Consider the following 12613-nt stretch of genomic DNA (forward strand, 5'->3'; position numbering starts at 1 on the left):
GATCAGGGGAATGGAGAACCTACCATACGAATCTGCCCGTTTTCTCCCCCAGTTTAGTGAGATCCTTTGGTAGCTCTTCGCAGCCAGCTTTGGACTTAGCGACCATGAGTCATTTTGTATCATCTGCAGATTTTGCCACCTCACTGTTCACCTGCTTTCCCAAATCATTAATGAATGTGTTGACCAGCACAGGCCCCACTACAGCTCCTTGGAGGACCCCCGATTATTACTGCATTTTCTGCCTTTGTCGCCTCTCTCATCTCCCTGAGCATTTCACAGTCCCTGGCACCATCCTGATCTGATGGTCGGTAGGATATTCCTTCTGCTCCACTCTTTTGATTCAAGCCTGGAATCTCTAGCCATCGAGCTCCTATGGTGTAGTTAGATTCATTAGAGGTTTTTCCCTTATTTGACTGGATGTTTTCTCTCACGTATGGTGCCGCTCCCCCACACCATGACCTACTCTGTCATTCCTGCTTATTTTATACCCTGGTATTACCACATCCACCAGGTTACCACTCTGTCTGTTACAGCCATACCCTCATTTAATGCCCCGCGCTCTAGTTCACCCCTCGTAGTCTCTGGATTTCTAGCACTTGTACATGTTGCCAATATTCTGTTGCTTGCCCTCCTGTGTGGAATGCTAACTGGAATGCTACAATGGTCTGTTCTTCACTGACTCCTGCCTGCTCTTACCAGCTGCTTTCCAGGTCTCTGTTCCGATTTGCAGCTGACGAGAAACGGTTCCCTGGCCGGTCAGTGCCCCTGCGTGGCTATTCAGCTGCCTCCTGGACATGGTCGCTGAAGCGCCGCCAGGAGCTATTTTAGTTCTTACCTACAACTTGCTTTCATGAAAGGGTTGTTTCCTTGGCGGGTAAAATCCATGGGCCCAGCTGCATGGGAGGAACTTGGGGGTGTGCCCGACAGACCAGAGCGGCTGCTGTGGCCAATGCAGATGCCACCGTCGATGGTAGCAAAACCACTTACACTGCCCGGCTTGTTGGAAGGCTGCTGCTGGTAGCCAGCTGCTGAGGCAGTTGGAGGTCCTTGCAAAGCAAGTGAGGAGCTGGGTGCTGGCAATGAGTGCCGATCTCTGCACCCTGGCACTGCGTCATGGGTGCAGGGTGCAGCCAGCCTGGGGTGTGAGGTTCCCTGTCCTTCGCCCCGCCTTCGGAAGGGCCCGTGTTGAAATGCTGCCCAAGGCAGCGATGAGCAGACTGGGAGCCGTGCTGCTGCAGAGCGCCAGTAAACTTGCCGGGTGGCCCGGCCGCTGGAACGAGGGCTTGGCACGCATCCTGGGAGCCGGGAGGGTGCAGAGCAGGCAGGCCGCCCCTCCCAGGAGCATTCTGGGCAGGCCTTGCCCTTTCAGAGGAGCTGAGGGGGTCTTCGCTGCAGGTGTAGAATGAACCCAGGACTCCTTACACTCTAACCACTAGCCTCCATGCCCCTCCCACAGCAAGAGCTACAAACTCTCCGTTCATTTCCTGCCCCCTCTGCTAAGCCAGGCCTAGCCAGCACAGCCCTTTGCTACGGCCCGTCTCACCTGCACCCCAGCTGCAAAGAAGGGACGGTGACCCAAGACAGACCAGTCGGGCTGGGCCAAGGCTTGCTGGGGTGCTGCAGAGGAGAGCAGGGACACCAGCACCTGTTCTCGGATCACACTGAAACCTTCGCATTTTGTTCCTCTAGCACCTGTGGTCCAAAGCTTTCCTGGCACTGACGCGAGCCAGCTGTGGCGAGGGGATGTGACTTGCCCAGGAGTCCTGGCCACTGGACCCTGCTGCTCACGGGTCTGGGATCTTGCTTCGGCTTGTGGGGCCGACAGCTGGTAAACCGGGTGAAACTGCCCCTTCACTGTAGGCAGCTGGGTGTGAGTGGGCCGAGCTGCTTACTGGCTGTGACCTCCCCGCTGGGGCCAGTCCCACGCAGCAGAGCCCTGCTGCGTGCACAAGTGGCTCCGAGCTCGATACTGCAGAGGGCAATGTGGGAAACCCCCTGGAGCGCGACTCTTCGAGGATTCAGCCAGCAGCTTCCCCTGGGGACTGCTGCGCCTCCCCGAGTGAAACTGATTTTGCGGGGCACCTCTTTGAGGGGCATCAGGGTAGCAGCCAGGGGCCTTGGGTGAGGCTGTACAGGCAGACCCTTCCCAAGAGAGCTTACAGCCTAAATACGTGAGGGGCAAGAGGGGAAACTGAGGCAGAGAGGGGTGAAGGTCAGTGGCAAAGCTGGAATTAGACTGGGTGGGGAGTGGGGTTTGGTGGTCAGAGTAGGACTCAACTCTCCTGGGTTCTGTCTTCCCAGCTTTGGGAGAGGGGTATGAGGAGGGGGTTAGAAAGTGAAGCCTCCTGGTTTGTGATCCGTTTCTGCCATGGACTTGCTGTGTGACTGTACGGTGCCCCCTGCCTCAGTTTCCCCATCTCTTCAGCGAGTTGTTGATAGATTGTCAGTGCTCTGCAGCAGGGCCATCTTTCTGTCCTGGATTTCTACAGCACCTGGTGTGGGGCTCATGACTGGGGCTCCTAGGTGCTATCATAACAGACCTAATAAATAATGTACACTGCCTGCCATGGCGGGGGGTCCTGGGCTGTGACTGGGAATCCTAGCTCCAGCTTGAAGCCCGTGGAGGAGCTGTATTTTTTCTACACAGGCTGATCTTGTTCTCTGAAACGGGAGGGTAAAATTCCCTTTTCACTCCCAGCACCATGGCGTGAAAACCAGTTAAAATTCTCGCTCAAATAGAACATTTCCCTGTCTTGAATGCTTGTAATTTTCCCTCCCCCGCACAGTCTGTTGTGAACGGTGCCACGGAAGCTTCACACTCCGCTCCCCGCCGCCGGCTGCTTTTCATTGCTTGAGAGAATTGAACGTTTCATGCCCGGTTTGGGGGGCAGATCCTGTTCCTGGCTCGGTAGGAGAGTTAGCAGCAGCCAATAAATCCATTTGCAAAAGCCCCGATCCCAGCAATGCTTTGTCAGGGCAGGTGTGTTTCCTGTGAGAGAGGGGTATGGGGGGGGGCGGGGCGGGGCTCCTGGCTTTGTGTCCTAGCTCTGTGCCCATATCCCCTCCCTCTGTCTTGGCTGCTCAGGTGGACAAGGACTCTGTCCCCTCGCCAGACGCCCGCGCAGTGGGGCTGGAATATCGGGTGCGCTCGTTCCCTGGGACAGTTATGGGAGCTGAACAGGGTGGGTCTCTGCCCTGCTCCTAGTGGGCAGGTGCATCCATCAAAGTCCTGGGCCTAGAGCTCCTAGGTCCTCCCCAGCAGCTGCTGGCACCGGCCTGTGCCCTCTGTGCCCACTCTCTGTCCCCCCAGGTGCTTGGGGCCCAGCCTGCACCCTCCCCTCTGAACACGAAGCCCGGCACTGTCTCAGCTGCACCCAGCTGGCAGCTCTTCTCCAACTCCCCGGCACCATCTGCGTGGCAGGCAGCTCTCGGCTCCCATCTGCGGCTCAGCTGGTACGTGCTGTCACCCTGCTCCTTCTTGCAGCGGTGTGCAGAGCCGGGGGGGTATGGGGGGGGCTCTGCTGGTCCCGGGGGGGGGGCGGGGAAGGGCTAGGGTTAAATGCAGCTGAGTCCCTGGGGGAGGGGCTGGCACAGGCTGCCAGGCCTCAGCAGTGCCACTTGCAGAGAAGTGGGGCTGAGATCAGCTCCCCTGGGTCATGCTGGGCTGAGACCTCCTACCCCACAGCCGGTAGGAGGGAGGGGACCTGCTAGCCTCAGCCTGCCTGTCGGCCCCAGCCCTGGCTCAGGCCTGCTGGTAGCTGGGTCACGCTGAGGCCCCAGAGACCTGGGCAAAGGCCCAGCCAGTCACCCCAGCTAGCAGGGAAGTGGGGAGCCCCTACCTTGGGCTCAGGAAGCTCCGCCTGAAGAGTGAGGTCACAGCCCCCCACCCCCTGCAGGGGGGTACAGAGAGAAGGGAAGAGTTGGTGAGCCAGGGTGTGGAAGGTTTTGGGGGCAGAGGGTTATGGGGGGGATGGTGTTGGGGGCAGGGGATTTTGGGGTCACGGGGTTAGAGGGGGGTTGGGGCAGAAGTGGGGTGGCATGGGGGGGGTCTCTCTGAGGTAGTGCAGCTAGAAGCTGGACCCAGGAGCGGAAGATCACGCGCACCCCTGGCTCCAGCTGGGGCCAGGAGCCAGGTCCCTCCTGCAGGCGTTGCGGGGAAGGGGCAGGGGGGCGTCAGGCCCGGCACTGGGGGGCTCCGTCTGGCATTGACGGGGAAGGAGCTTTGCTCTGGCTCCTTTTCCCCAGAGGATGTTACCAAGCAACCGGCTTAACATGGCAACACACAGCACCTGCTGGGAGGAGCTGATGAGATCCCCCCAGGCTCCCTTCCCCTCCCAACCCCCCCCCGGCAGTCCCAGTCCGGCCGGCTTTCGGAGCCGGGCAGCGGGGCCTGGTCGCTGGAGCACGGGCGAGGGATGTTCCCTGTGGTCCCTGCGTCCTCCCCACTGCCCATGAGTCTTGCTCCGCGGCGCAGCACGTGACGGGCTTGTGGAACTCCCTGCCACCGGCTGGAGTCAGATGCTGTGCTAGCTTCAGAGGGCGGCATGGCCGTGGGGGGGGACAGATATTTGGGCCCGTTTGTTACCTCAGACCTGCTGGCACCGACATCCCCCTGGCCCCTCACCAGGCTGGGTCCCCCTTTCTGAGCCCCCCCCGACTGGGGGCGAGGGGGCAGTTTGGGGGTGCTGCAAGGGAGGGGGCACCCTGGCTGGCTGTATCATGTCTTCCCCCAGCAGGTGATTGACACAGCGAGTAAATACTCCCCCCTGCTGCAGCCTTCACTGCCAGTTGCCCAGGGGTGAACCCTCTGCCAGCCCCGAAGGGCTCACTAGGCCCCAGGCGGCTCCGGCTTTGGTTGATTTCCCAAAATACACCTGAGCCCCATCTCCTCTGTCGGCCGCGCTGCTCCGGCCTGGCTGGGCGGCCCTGCTTCTGGGGTGTCCGTTTGGCCGGTGCCTGGAGCTGGGGAGCGGCGCAGCGTGGCCAACTCTTATGGTTTTGTCGTGAGTCTCAGGATAATCATTGCTTTCCTTAAAGCCCCAGCTCCTGGAGTCAAGTGGGTCTGTGCCGATCTCAGCCTTCCTTCTGACAGCCAGTAAGTCCCCAGCCCTCCTGGCTGTGGAAAAAGCTGCACATGGGGACCCCAGAGCACCCTAAAAGCTCAACAAGCAGAAGGCAAATAAAGAGCCCCCCAAAGCTGTTACTTTTACATCGTTTCCTGAGTTCAAAGCCCCTCGCATGATTTGCAGGGAGCCTGACTCGTGATGTGTGGCACTGCAGGGCTGTGCCTGGTGGCTGGGTCAGGCTCTGCCCCAAATGGCTGGTCCCAACCCCCACCCCATTATCCCATAGGGGCTGAGATCTGGCTGCTGGCTGCGCTCCCACTTTGCAAGGGGGATTTTGGCGCAGGAGAGCTACGGGCAGGGGTAGCAGGCCGGGCTGGGAGCGCGGCCCAGGTAAGGGGAGCCCTGCCCCGGCAGGGCTCACCCTGTCCTGGGTGGTGTCTACCCCCAGCCAGACCGGCGGCTGCTTAGAGGCCTCTGGGAATCCACCCCGAGTGCCCAGGGTCAGCGGAGGGCCCTACCCCAGGCCAGGCCAGGCCGGGATTCAGCGGCTGAGCCAGGAGTCAGAGCCAGGAGTCCAGCTCCCCAGGCTTGAAGCCTGGGCCAGACGTTCGTGAGCCCCAGAGCCGGCGCGCCCCTTCTCAGGCGCGGGTTGTGCCGGGTAATTGCACGCTGGGCCCGTGCCCCCTCCCCCAGGCGGGGCAGCTTCCTGCCCATCTGGGCTCGGGGGGAGGCCCGTGGGGCGCTGCCAGCAAAGTGCTGGTGTCCGTGGGGCACAAAGGTCTTGCCGCAGGAACGGTGGCGTCTCCAGGCCAGCGTTGTGGTTCTGAGAACGGCTCCAGCCCTGCGGCCAGGGCTGCTGGGACCCTGGCCCTTGCGTGGCCCCCAAGAGCCGCGTGGGCTCCCACAGGAGCGTCTGCAATAATCGTAATTAACGCGCCTCGGTCCAGCCCTGCAGGGGGTGGGGGAGGCGACCCGCTGGCCTGGGCCGGGGCTCCCTGGGGCAGGGGCACAAGCTGGCCCCTTTGCCAAGCGGCTACAGTGCTGATGCCAGCTGGGTGCCCTGGGGCAGGACCCCGCTTGGCCAGATCCTGGAGCTGAGCTGAGCAGAGGGCGGCTCCTGGAGCTGCCTCGTCTCCTCGGGGAGCTGGGCAGCACTAATGGGATTAGTCGGTGTGGCCGAGCGGGCGCGGCTGGAAGGCTCAGCAGGAATGAGAAGGCTGGCGGGGCGGGGCCGGGGCGCAGGGGGGTCAGGAGCTGCTGGGGCCTGTGTCTATCAGCAGGGCAGGGCGGGCACACACAATCTCACATACGATCCATCTAGCTGCTGCTTCCCTGCCCTGGTGGGCTCGGGGGTGGGGTGGGGTCTCTCTCTGGCCCACTTGGGCCATGAAGGCTGCTGCAGAGGGGACACTGCGGTGCGGAGGCCTGCTCACCTGGCCCAGCCCCTCACCCTGGCCTCAGGGCTGTCGCGGCCTAAGGTGGGGCCCTTTTGCAGTCAAGGGCCTGGCCGCACGTCCCTGGCCCTGCGCGGTGACTCCTCTGGGGCAGGAATTGGTCCCCCAGTGGCGTGATCCCCACAGGCCGAAGGACCCCACGCAGGAGCCAACGCCTGGGTTTTAATGTTATTTTGCGGGCGAGGGGCTTTGGGCTGCCCGAGCTGTAGGGGGATGGCTCCGGACCAGGCGACCCCCGGGGCTAGGGGAAGCAGGGGAGTGCATTGGTCCCCGGGGGCTGATTGGTGCAAGCTGGACCCTGGTTGTAAATGTTACCCCCAGCCCAGCCCAGCCCCTCTGCCTCCGCCCGAGAGACCCAGAGAGCCTGGATCCCATGTGCCCGCAGGGCCGGGGAGCTTTGGTGTCAGAGCCTGTCACTGGGCCCCGGCTGAGCGCCACTGGCAAGGGACTGAAACAGCCGGTCGGCTGGTGTCCCCAAGGGCCCCCTCCAGGGCTGGGGGCAGCTGCCACCTGGGCAATGTGTGAGCCAACAGCCGCTATTTAACCCTCCCCGCCCTCCCCAGTCTCTGGGAAGTGGGTTCGGAGGGTCGAGTGGGCTCCTGAGCCCCACCCTTCCAGGGGTGTCTGGGTCCTAGATTGAGGCACAAATCCCAGCTGATGGGGCTGGTCCACTAACAGCTGTGCGGGCGAAATCCACCACAAGGGTCAGAACGACTGACAGCCGTGGGTCAGCTGAGCATCAGGCTGGGCTAGCAGGGGCTGCGGGTCGGGAGTGAGGGGCACCGGCAGAGCTGGGGGTGGTGGAGGGAGCCCAGGGGCTGTGGGTCGGGAGTGAGGGGCACCGGCAGAGCTGGGGGTGGTAGGGGGAGCCCAGGGGCTGCGGGTCGGGAGTGAGGGGCACCAGCAGAGCTGGGGGTGGTAGGGGGAGCCCAGGGCTGCGGGTCGGGAGTGAGGGGCACCGGCAGAGCTGGGGGTAGTAGGGGGAGCCCAGGGCTGCGGGTCGGGAGTGAGGGGCACCGGCAGAGCTGGGGGTGGTAGGGGGAGCCCAGGGCTGTGGGTTGGGAGTGAGGGGCACCGGCAGAGCTGGGGTGGGGAGGGGGAGCCCAGGGCCTGCAGGTCAGGAGTGAGGGGCACCGGCAGAGCTGGGGGTGGTGGAGGGAGCCCAGGGGCTGTGGGTCGGGAGTGAGGAGCACCGGCAGAGCTGGGGGTGGTAGGGGGAGCCCAGGGGCTGCGGGTCGGGAGTGAGGGGCACCGGCAGAGCTGGGGCGGGGAGGGGGAGCCCAGGGGCTGCGGGTCAGGAGTGAGGGGCACCGGCAGAGCTGGGGCGGGGAGGGGCACCGGCAGAGCGGGGGGTGGTGGGGAGAGCCCAGGGGCTGCGGGTCGGGAGTGAGGGGCACCGGCAGAGCTGGGGGTGGTGGGGAGAGCCCAGGGGCTGCGGGTCGGGAGTGAGGGGCACCGGCAGAGCTGGGGCGGGGAGGGGCACCGGCAGATCTGGGGGTGGTGGGGGGAGCCCAGGGGCTGCGGGTCGGGAGTGAGGGGCACCGGCAGAGCTGGGGCGGGGAGGGGCACCGGCAGAGCTGGGGGTGGTGGGGAGAGCCCAGGGGCTGCGGGTCGGGAGTGAGGGGCACCGGCAGAGCTGGGGCGGGGAGGGGCACCGGCAGAGCTGGGGGTGGTGGGGAGAGCCCAGGGGCTGCGGGTCGGGAGTGAGGGGCACCGGCAGAGCTGGGGGTGGTGGGGAGAGCCCAGGGGCTGCGGGTCGGGAGTGAGGGGCACCGGCAGAGCTGGGGTGGGGAGGGGGAGCCCAGGGGCTGCGGGTCAGGAGTGAGGGGCACCGGCAGAGCTGGGGCGGGGAGGGGCACCGGCAGATCTGGGGGTGGTGGGGGGAGCCCAGGGGCTGCGGGTCGGGAGTGAGGGGCACCGGCAGAGCTGGGGCGGGGAGGGGCACCGGCAGAGCTGGGGGTGGTGGGGAGAGCCCAGGGGCTGCGGGTCGGGAGTGAGGGGCACCGGCAGAGCTGGGGCGGGGAGGGGGAGCCCAGGGGCTGCGGGTCAGGAGTGAGGGGCACCGGCAGAGCTGGGGCGGGGAGGGGCACCGGCAGATCTGGGGGTGGTGGGGGGAACCCAGGGGCTGCGGGTCGGGAGTGAGGGGCACCGGCAGAGCTGGGGCGGGGAGGGGCACCGGCAGATCTGGGGGTGGTGGGGGGAGCCCAGGGGCTGCGGGTCGGGAGTGAGGGGCACCGGCAGAGCTGGGGCGGGGAGGGGCACCGGCAGAGCTGGGGGTGGTGGGGAGAGCCCAGGGGCTGCGGGTCGGGAGTGAGGGGCACCGGCAGAGCTGGGGGTGGTGGGGAGAGCCCAGGGGCTGTGGGTCGGGAGTGAGGGGCACCGGCAGAGCTGGGGCGGGGAGGGGGAGCCCAGGGGCTGCGGGTCAGGAGTGAGGGGCACCGGCAGAGCTGGGGCGGGGAGGGGCACCGGCAGATCTGGGGGTGGTGGGGGGAGCCCAGGGGCTGCGGGTCGGGAGTGAGGGGCACCGGCAGAGCTGGGGCGGGGAGGGGCACCGGCAGAGCTGGGGGTGGTGGGGAGAGCCCAGGGGCTGCGGGTCGGGAGTGAGGGGCACCGGCAGAGCTGGGGCGGGGAGGGGGAGCCCAGGGGCTGCGGGTCAGGAGTGAGGGGCACTGGCAGGGGCTTGCACACTCTAGTTCCCAAGAATTGCTATTGGCCCCCCCCTTCCATGACTGTTACAAACTCAGGCGTTTCCATGACAATGGCTGTAAGCAGGGCCCCTCCCCCTTTTCATGCCACTTCCAATCTCAATCCCCTCTGGGCCCAGAGGCTTGGGCGGCTCCTTGCCCATCTCATGGGGGCTGCTGACAGCTGGGGGCGCGTGGCTCAGGGCTGGGGGAGGATGAGTGGGAAGGACCCCGGCAGGGAGATGGCTGGGCTGGGGGAGACAGAGCCTCTGCTTCCGCTCCTTCACGCTGCCCCCCAGCCGGGCAGAGCCCGATCCCCATGGGGGGCATCAGGACATGTGTCCCTGATGGCAGCCGGCATCATCCGGAGCCCCATGTCTAGCCCCAGCGAGGCCCTGGAGAGAGGGAGACGGGGGGAAGGCCCCATCGCTCATCGGCAAGGTCCCTTGTTTTTGATCCACAATTACCGGCCTCCCACACAAAACGGCGCTCGGCTTCCTGCTCCAAGCGGCGGGCCCAGCCCTGCTGCCTGTCCCGGCTCGCCTGGCCTGACATTCCTGTTCCCCTTCGCCTCGCCCGGCTTCCTCCCGCTGGCAGGGAACCGTCCGTCGGCCGGGGCTCCCCAGTGCCCGGGCAAGGCAGCCAGGCAGAGGAGGCAGAACGCTGCCCGGGCCTGCTCGGAGACGTTCTGGGCCATTCTCCAGCCGCCACAGCAGGAGGGGAAGCTCAGTCATGGCAGCTGAACTCCAGTCCCATGTGGCAGGGAAGGGTGTTCGGGGTGGGGGTGGGAATCGCATTGATCCTGCTCCCCAGGCCATCGGTGGGGGCTGGGCTACACGCGACGTAGCGCTTGACGCTCATCAGCTGTGGGGCTGGATTGAGCTCCCAGCCAGGCCAGCACCCATCTGGAGTCGCTCCGCAGAAACCAAGATCAGGCTCCCACCCCATGGCCCCAGCCCCGAGTGTCTCCTGGTTCACTCAGACGAATACAGCCTCTCTGAGCTGCTCTCCAGCCTGGCTGCTCCCTGGGCACTTGGTCCTTGACCCAGTGGGGGATGACCCTAGAACGGGATCGAGGGGGGACCGGCCCCTGCCAAGCCATGTAGGAATAGAACGCAGGGTTTGTATGACAAGGGGATGAGCCTGTGGCTCTGGCTGTTACAAACCAACGGGGCTAGTCATGTTGTCTGTGTCCGTCGAGCTCTTTCAATGAAGAGGATTTTGGGGTGGATTTGAACAATTCTCTGCAATGCTGGGCCCTCAGGCATGCCAGCAGCCTGCTCAGGTAGCTAGCCAGCAAGCTGAGATATTTCTAGGCCATCGGCACTTATGTGCAACTCAGAAAATAAACAGACCCACGGAGCACAGCAAGCAAACTGTGCAAGACACCAGAAAGTGAAACAGATCCCTCTGTGGTGTCTGTGATTTTCACTGGGGCTCTGTCTGTGGGTCTGACCCTGCAAACCCTTCTCTTTGTCAGCCTGTGTCATTCTTGCCCCAGCAGCTCCCCGGCGCTCCCCTCGCTAGGACTGGGTTCACTTCCAAGGAGATGCCCAAGCAGCCAGGAGGAGCTGTTCCACTTGGAATTTCTGACTGCAGCCAGGGTGCCGCAGTCGGGCAGTGGAGATTCCTGCGTTTTTGTGTCACGCAACACACACAGGGTGCTGCTTGGGCGCGGATTAGAGCCCAGTTAAGCACACGCTTAAATCCTCCATTCCTCGAGGATGCCGAAGCACGTTGCCAACCTGGGGCCGAGCTGCGAGAACAGCGAGAGCATCCAGCAGTGTGAAGGGTTCTGTGCAGGCCGAGTGTTAAGGCACCGGTCCCTAGCGGCTGTGAATAGCGATGGGGCTGGTATTAGACCCAGCTTTAAGAATCCATTAAAAACACGCTATCAAATGCACTGGCAATAAACTCTTCGTCCCTGGGGATGTTGTGACCCAGGGTCAGCAAGGCTCTGAGAACGGCCGCGCGCCAGAAAATGCTCCAGCCCCCGGCGTGATTTCACACGTCGCTTTCAAGTTCTCGTCAAGCAGCCGGGAAAGAGGCACGTCAAACACCAACCGGCCTTTAGGAAGGGCGACAGACCGTGTTAGCAACGTGCCTGGAAGTTGATCCCAGAAAGTTTGTGCTGGAGAGGGATGGTCAAAAGGCCGTGGATCAATTGCTTTCCAACGAGGCTATCAAAGCACAAAAGCGAGTAGCTTCCCCCGCATGGTATCACGGGGGAAACTGAGGCACAGGGTGAGGTGGTGACTGGTCCAAAGGCTCAGAGCTGGGAATAGAACCCAGAAATCCTGAGAGATCAAAGTGCAGCTCTCACAAGTCCCACTCCCAGACTATTGTATGATATTAATCACCCATATAGTGGTAGCATCCAGAGGCCTCTACCGAGTTGTTTTTGCTTCCTGAAGGATATATATGGTCTGTACAAGACGTATACAATATACGTGATCCGCTTTCCTCCTATAGGACCCAGCGTAGCCTTGATCCGTATGGCTGAAAAGCGCTACCCTAGCTCCCTCCAGCACAAAAACCTCCTTTTAGGTCTCAATTGTTACAACTGATACAGAGCAGTCAATTAGTTTAGGGGGCTGCGAGTCAGGACTCCTGGGTTCTCTCCCCAGGGCAGGTCACGACACAGCTCTGTTCCTCAGTTTCCCCATCCGCACAACTGAGGACGAGGCCAACCGCAGCGATTGGGAACCGAGTGAAAACACAAGATGCAGTGGTGCCTCCGACGCCCAAGATCAGGAGCCAGGCCTCGAAATCCCCAGGGTGGCTCCGAAATCATGAGATTTTAAAAAGAAATTAAATATGGGGGTTCTGCATGGTGGCCCCTGGGCTTGGAACCTTCCGGGGCCTCCTTTGCCAGGTTTTCTCCCCGCCGCAGGACTAGCGACCAGACCGAAGGCTGAGATCCCCCCGGCAATCCCAGGAGCCGGGCCAGAGCCAGGGCAGCCACAAGCAACCGGGAAGGGCGATGCCTCGGCCTTCCTGCTCTGAGCTGCGAGTCCGATGGGAGCCCGCCGAGGCTCTGGCTGGCTGGGGACTCACGGGGGCGCTGGGACAGGTGCTGGAAGCCTCTGAACAAACCCGGAAACGTCTGGGGGACGGAACCAGGCCTTCGGTTGCTATGGTTACTTCAAGGTGGGGGGCGCGGCCACACCCCCAGCACCAGCCCCCTGGGCCTGGGGCACCGGCCCCAGCTGGGGCTCTCCGGCTCTCTGGAGGGGCACATTGGGCTCCGCCTAGGGGTGTCGGGCCCAGGCGAGGCAGGAGCTTGTCCCAGGTGACCTAATGGTCCCGTCTGGCCTCAGACTCTCCCTACATTCTCCAGCCTTGAAGATGTGAGGCTCCTAACTCCCCTGGACTCCACTGGAAATTAGGAGCTGAAATACCTTGGAGG

The sequence above is a fragment of the Eretmochelys imbricata genome, chromosome 27 (assembly GCF_965152235.1).
Source record: "Eretmochelys imbricata isolate rEreImb1 chromosome 27, rEreImb1.hap1, whole genome shotgun sequence".
In the NCBI taxonomy this organism is placed as follows: Eukaryota; Metazoa; Chordata; order Testudines; family Cheloniidae; genus Eretmochelys; species Eretmochelys imbricata.